The following is a 6,671-nucleotide window of genomic DNA, read 5'->3' on the forward strand; positions in this document are numbered from 1 at the left end:
CCTGATCATTTAAACAGTTTCTCTTTTCCCTTAAAGAAATTTTTCTTACCACTACTGCTACCTCCTGCATCAAATCGAGGTGGTGGTGGAATTTGTGGCTACTCTTGCGGTTGTTTCACCGGCTGTGGCACAAACTGTACTCCTCGTTGCCTCAGTATCCCTGCTTCAGCTCCTTTTGCACGATTAAGAGCATCGGCAAAGTTGTTTGGTCGTCCCGCATTCACTAAAGTGAACACTTCTGGATTTAGCCCGTTTATAAACTGATCAGCTTGAGCTTCATCACTTGCAGCAATATGCGGAGCGAACTTCAGTAGACTACTAAACTTTGCAAGATATTCTTCAATATTTAATTTCCCTTGTTGCAAACTTGCAAATTCTGCTCCTTTGTCCTTGCGATAAGAAACATTAAAGAACCAATTGATAGAAATCAGTTTTAAATACAAACCATGTGATAACTGTACCTCGGTTTTCAAACTCTCTCTTCGTCGCTATCCACCAACTCTTTGAAAGGCCATGTAGTTGATGAATCACAAGTCTGACTCGTCAGTCATCTGTATAAACAAGGGATTCAAATAACTGCTCGATATCCTCTAGCCAATTCTCACAATCAACAGCGTTCTTAGTTCCTCGTAATGTTGGCGGTTTGAAGGACTGAAATATTTTCAATAGTGTTTCCATGGGAGTTGCAGTTGCACTCATGGTATCAGCAGAAGTACTATCCTGACCTAGTTCAGGCGCTGTCACTTGTACCTGTGGCACTATCTGTGCATCATTAATCTGCTCTGGTTGATTCACTGCCAATATCTGTCGAGGATTCGGTACTTGACGGGGAGGCATATCTGATAATCAAACAGATTATTGCACAATTCATCAATATATCATATACACAATTCTGTCTCAGTCCCTCCTCTGATTAGCACTTTCATGCGTCGTCAAGAGATCGAGTTCTGATTCATACTCATTCAATACATGCGGCTACTCAATTCAGATATTCGGATAGCATGTATTCGGAAAACTATACAGCATAATTTTACCATTTAATCACATAATCATGCGATAATAAAATTTAACAATAGTAAAGCATATACCATGCGAGCATGCAATCAAAAGGACTCGATCTACCCCACTCATCTATTCTCAGTCCGAGAAACTTAAGCTCTGATACCACCTGTTGTGGGAACCTCGGGTGGGTTGCTAATCTCATCTTAGGGCAAGTAACGATTAATTAACAATTAATCATACCTTAAAAGAATACTCAAACCAAGAACTAAATTTTTTTTTAAAGGGCACCTCACTCGATCGGTTAAATCCTACCGATCGAGCAAGCAAGAAATGCAAAGTCTCGGGTTTGAGCAAAATTTGGCCTCGCTCGATCGGTGAAATTTAGCCGATCGATCGGGCTCAAATCATCAAAGTTTCTGTTTGACAAAAACAGGCCTCGCTCGATCGGTGCAAATTAATCGATCGAGCGACACCTCTATTTCAAAAATTCTGCAGACTCTGTTTGCTGTCAAAACCGATACCAACACATAACCACTCAACCAAATCAATTCCAAAGCATGATATCTCAATGCCTAACCATGTATCAACATATATATCAAGTCTTAAGCATAATATACTAGGTTTTACAAGATCTACAAGAGTACAAACTAACCAAAAGCATGAAGTTACATAACTTGTTCCAATGTTCTTCAAAACATAACATGCTAAATTATTTTTAAACATGCCTTCAAACCTTCTAAGTTCATCATTCAGCTACACAACCCGAGTCCACACTTCTATACTCTCTCTCGAGATATCAATGTCGTCTTTGACTAGCTCATGCCTCATCTGTTGTCATGCACACATACAAAACAAGACAGCAGCCGGATAAACTCCGGTGAGAATACAATCTCAGTATAATCAACATATATATGTGTTAACATAAATAATATCAACTCTAACATTTCATCTCGAGAATAGAGTAATCAACGCATAAATATATACAAAATTGATTCATATAACGCCATTGCCATCAAGATTTGTATCCGATCTTGACATGAATATCCATCTATCATAGTCGTCTGACTCGAAAATAAGGTTCATCAAACCTTGTCAAGAATCCATTCATATCACATATCATCTCATATCAAATAAAGATCTACTACCTTTGATGGATCGACAATATCAATTATAAAACAATAAACAAGTATGTGATTTTGGCGGAATAACTCAAGAAGCTTCATTCTCGAGTTTCAAATCCCTGAATTGCGATGTTGTCTTATAGCTTCTTATTTTCTTGGTTTTGAACGCTTCAAATTTGACACATAACATCAAAACATTCATATCAAACTTCATTCATTTCTATACTTCAAAAATCGATTCACAAGCATCATTAGATCTTCAATCAAAATGACTTCAAACCTTGATCACTTCTTCTTCGGTTCGAAGTCAAAGTTCTTGAGTCGTTGGCCTTCAATACTAATCTGCAATTGAAGAATGCATAAGCTAAACTATCAACAACAACTCAAAGAATATCTCAGCTCAATCATAGGCTATCAAAACGGCCTCAAATCATAACCCGACAGCGTAGCGATTGAAAATTGGTAACCGACACAATATCAAAACAAATTCTAATCATTCAAAAGTATCCATAACCATCATATACCAGCTAAATAACATCAAAACTCAGAAAAATCAGATTCCTAACTTTAGAAACATTTTCTGGAAAACATATTAAACTCATACGACACTCATTCTTTGATTCAGTTTCGATACGATACAATATATAATCTCAAGAACACGTGCATAGCAGCAAATTCTGATCTCTACCATATTTCAATCTTCAAAACATGCTGAAGTCAATAAAGACTTACACCAAACTGAATCCCTAGTCGTAAAGATCGCAACACTATTTTCGGAATTGAAATCGGACAATCGGATCAAAAGATACAAGGATTTGAAAATCAAAATCAAATGAAAAACTTGAAGGTCTCGACGTCTGCTCTAACTTTTCTGAATGGCATATGCACTTCACACGTAAGATAGCTGAAAATTCATGTGGATTTAGATATATTAAAGCATAATTGCAATTAAGTCCCTAAAAACTTTAGAAATTGCAATTCAGACCTCAACCCTATTTTTAATTCTATTTCAATCCTAAATAATTTAAAAATATTAGAATTTAAATCAAAACTCTAAAAATTCTCAAACTAAATATACTCGGATTAAAATTAAATAAGTTCGGATTAAATCAAATAATCTTGGGCCTTACATATGAACCTCCATGAGGATATGAAGCATACAGACAGGCCGACGACTGTAAACAAAGGCGCTGCTTGGGAGGCAACCCAAGGGGAGTAATTCTTTTCATTATTAGTGTTTATTTATTTTTGTTTTACATTTTTACTAACATTGGGGACAATTTAAGATTTTAAGTATGGGGGAGAGGACTTAGCCAGCCATTGAGAGAATTTAGTCGTTTTTGTGAAAAAAAAAAATTTTTTTTTTAGAGCTCATAGTTTGTGATGAATTTTATTGTTGAAATTAACTAGCCTATGATGATATCTAATTGATGACATGCACACTTTTGAAAATAGATTATTTGCTAACCTTGGAACACTTTGATCTCCAATGAAAATTAGACTTTGATAAGGTTCTTGAATATTTTAAGCACGCATGTTTAACCGGTGAAGTGTAGTGATGTATTAGATACTGTGGATGTCTGTTGGATCATTACAAAACATTTGGTGTTTGTGGAACATGATAGTTTCTTGAGTCTTGATGATCTATTTGATGTGACATATACCCTCTTGGGCACACCTTTTTACATATTTTATGAAATGGTTATGAAATTCTAATTAGCTCCATCCGGGTTGCGAGCAAGAAGATTGAAATACTAATCTTCTTGTTTGTGGCTAAGTATGCGGATTGAATGGGTTAAACTTTTTAATTTTTTTTGAAATAACAATTCCATCCGGGCTTGGAATGTGAATGAAATTCTATTCACTGTTTCATAGCTAAGTATGCGGACTTAATGGGATTGAAGTTTCATCCGGGATATAGACGAGGGGATTGAAATTCGAATCCTATCTAGTTATAGCTAAGTCTGCGGGTAATTATTGGGACTTTAAAATTGTCGGGTGCAAAATCCGACGATGCGTAATTTTATCTCAAGAGAGTCGTGTTGTGTGTTGTGTCGAAGGATTTTTGAGATGAGGGTTCTTGATTGTGAAGCATTACACTGAATTTTTATAGGTCGGCGAACAGTCTTGAGACTTTGTCTTTTGAAGTTGCATGTAACTGGGGTAACATGACACACACACACACGTTTGGGGCTATATCTCTAGTTGAAATGTTTGGATATTAAATTTTTTCCGTTGTTAGCATTTTAGCGCCTTTCTTGATCATACATTGAGTTTATTCCTGAGGCACAAATGTGAAGATCATGGTTATTTTTGTTATGGATTATGAGTTCGAACTTTTTTTTTTTTTTTTGTGTTGCTCGAGGGTGAGCAAGGATTAAGTATGGGGGAGTTTGATGTGATTATATTTTCCTATATTTATGTGGGTTAATTGGTGTGATTGGAAGAGTTTTCATTGATTAAATTCATTGTATAGTTAATAATGAATGTTTTTGGTTTGATTTAGAGAAGGAAATGAGCAAGGATGAAGGCTTGGATGTTGTTTGCACAACATGATGCGCTGTTGAGGATTATGTGATGCACGTTTGCGCAAGGCTGTGTGCAGATGATTTTTGCGAGAAAGAGTTTGGCCGCTCGATCTGCATACTTCAATCAATCGAGCGGTGCCAAGAAATATGAAAACAGTAGGATTGGAAAAAGACTCTCGCTCGATCCGCAGATTTCAACAGATCGAGCGAGACGGGCTGTTCGGAAAAAAATCTGTAATTTAGGAAATTTTATTTTTAAGGACTCTAGCCTTAATTAAAATATATATCTCGAATTTTAGAGTCTTGGGAAATTATGAATAGAATAAAAAGAGAATCTCTTGGCGGCTAGGTTTCATTTCTCTTTTCTTAGATTTAATTTTTATTTCATGAATTTTTCTAGAAAATTCATGAATATTGTTGGCTAAGTTTTAATACTTTGTTGAGGAAGACGAACTATGAGTACCACGGTTCTAATCATCTAATCAAAATTAAATCAATCAATAAGTAATAATAAGTCAAGACACTAATAATAAATTTTTTTTTTTACAAGTTCGAACAATTATTCAACTTCTAAACCGACGCCTCACGTCTATCATTTGATCTCAAGCTAACCATGCCGATTCTGACTAGCTCCTGCCCCACCTGTTGTCAAGTACACATACAAAATAAGACAACAGCCGGATAACTCCAGTGAGAATAAAATCCCAGTATAAGAGACGTAACATGCAATATCAAATAAGTATGTCAAAATCATGTTATAACATAAACATTCTTCGATGATAAATAAATATGAAATGCATGTGCTTAAAAATCGGGATTATCAAATCGGATAATCAAGGGAGACTCGATACTTCGGTTGGGATCCCGAGGTCAAGATCACGCAACAAACTCACCGACTCTCCCGCTCGAGGTGGTGTCACGTGTCTCAAACCTCTAGACTTTGGTGCAACTATAATGAGTATTCGGGTCGCTAGGCGTAACTCAACAACCTAGGCCACTCAAATATAGCTCCCAAATCGTCTAATTCGCATCGGGGCAACTCAGCCTATTTCAAAATCAAGGATTTAGGCTCAAGATGAATGCACATGATTCAGATGCAATTAAATCAAATTAAAACAAAAAATCTCTTTATTCAGACATCAAAATATCGTAGATGTCATCTCATTCAAATCATATATTCAAAATCATGAATATAATATCGAAACTCATTGAATTAATTTCAAATAAGCAAAATCATGTTTTTCGATCAAATAAATGCATCAATATTCCAAATCAAAATCATATAAACAAATTCATGTCTTTCAATTCATATCAAAAATTAATCAATTAAATTAATAGCTCATACAAAATCATATAAGAGCATGTATTCAATCACTATCAAATAATCATGCAAGTATGTGATTTTAACGGGAACTCGAGAATCTCAATCTCGCTCGAGTGTTCATTCCCTTCAAAATCAACATCAGCTCATACCTCAGTTTTCCAAATCTGGAAAAGCTCAAATCCCTAGACTGCTGATTTGTACCTCTAATTATCCTCGAATGGCTTCAAATCTGCAAAAAATCACATAATATACAAAAAGTCAACTTTGGTCAACTTTGGTCAAACTTTGACCGCTAAATTGCAAACTTTATTGTGTTCTCACCGCTTCATGGTTTTGAATCCCAACTCGAAACTTGGATATTTGAATTCATCATGTCGAGACGATCAAAATTGGGTAATATGTCGAAATCCAGTGGCTCGCCGGAGAAGATGGCGGCAACGCGGCGGTCCGGCGGCGGCGATTCAAAACTTCTCCAAAAATTATGAAATTTGGCAGGGTTGTAGAGCTTGACAAGACGATTTCAACCATCTAAGCCACACCTGGAACGGAGCTCCGACGCGCCGTAGATTGGAGAAAAACAGGGTGGCGCCGGCGAAGTCTTTGAGCTCTGATCTTGGCCTGAAATGGTCTAAAACCGACGGGTTATGGTTGGGAAATATTCTACACACCTCATAGAATCGATTAATAGCCTTAAAA

The sequence above is a fragment of the Henckelia pumila genome, chromosome 1 (genome assembly GCF_033568475.1).
Source record: "Henckelia pumila isolate YLH828 chromosome 1, ASM3356847v2, whole genome shotgun sequence".
NCBI classification, from domain to species: Eukaryota; Viridiplantae; Streptophyta; class Magnoliopsida; order Lamiales; family Gesneriaceae; genus Henckelia; species Henckelia pumila.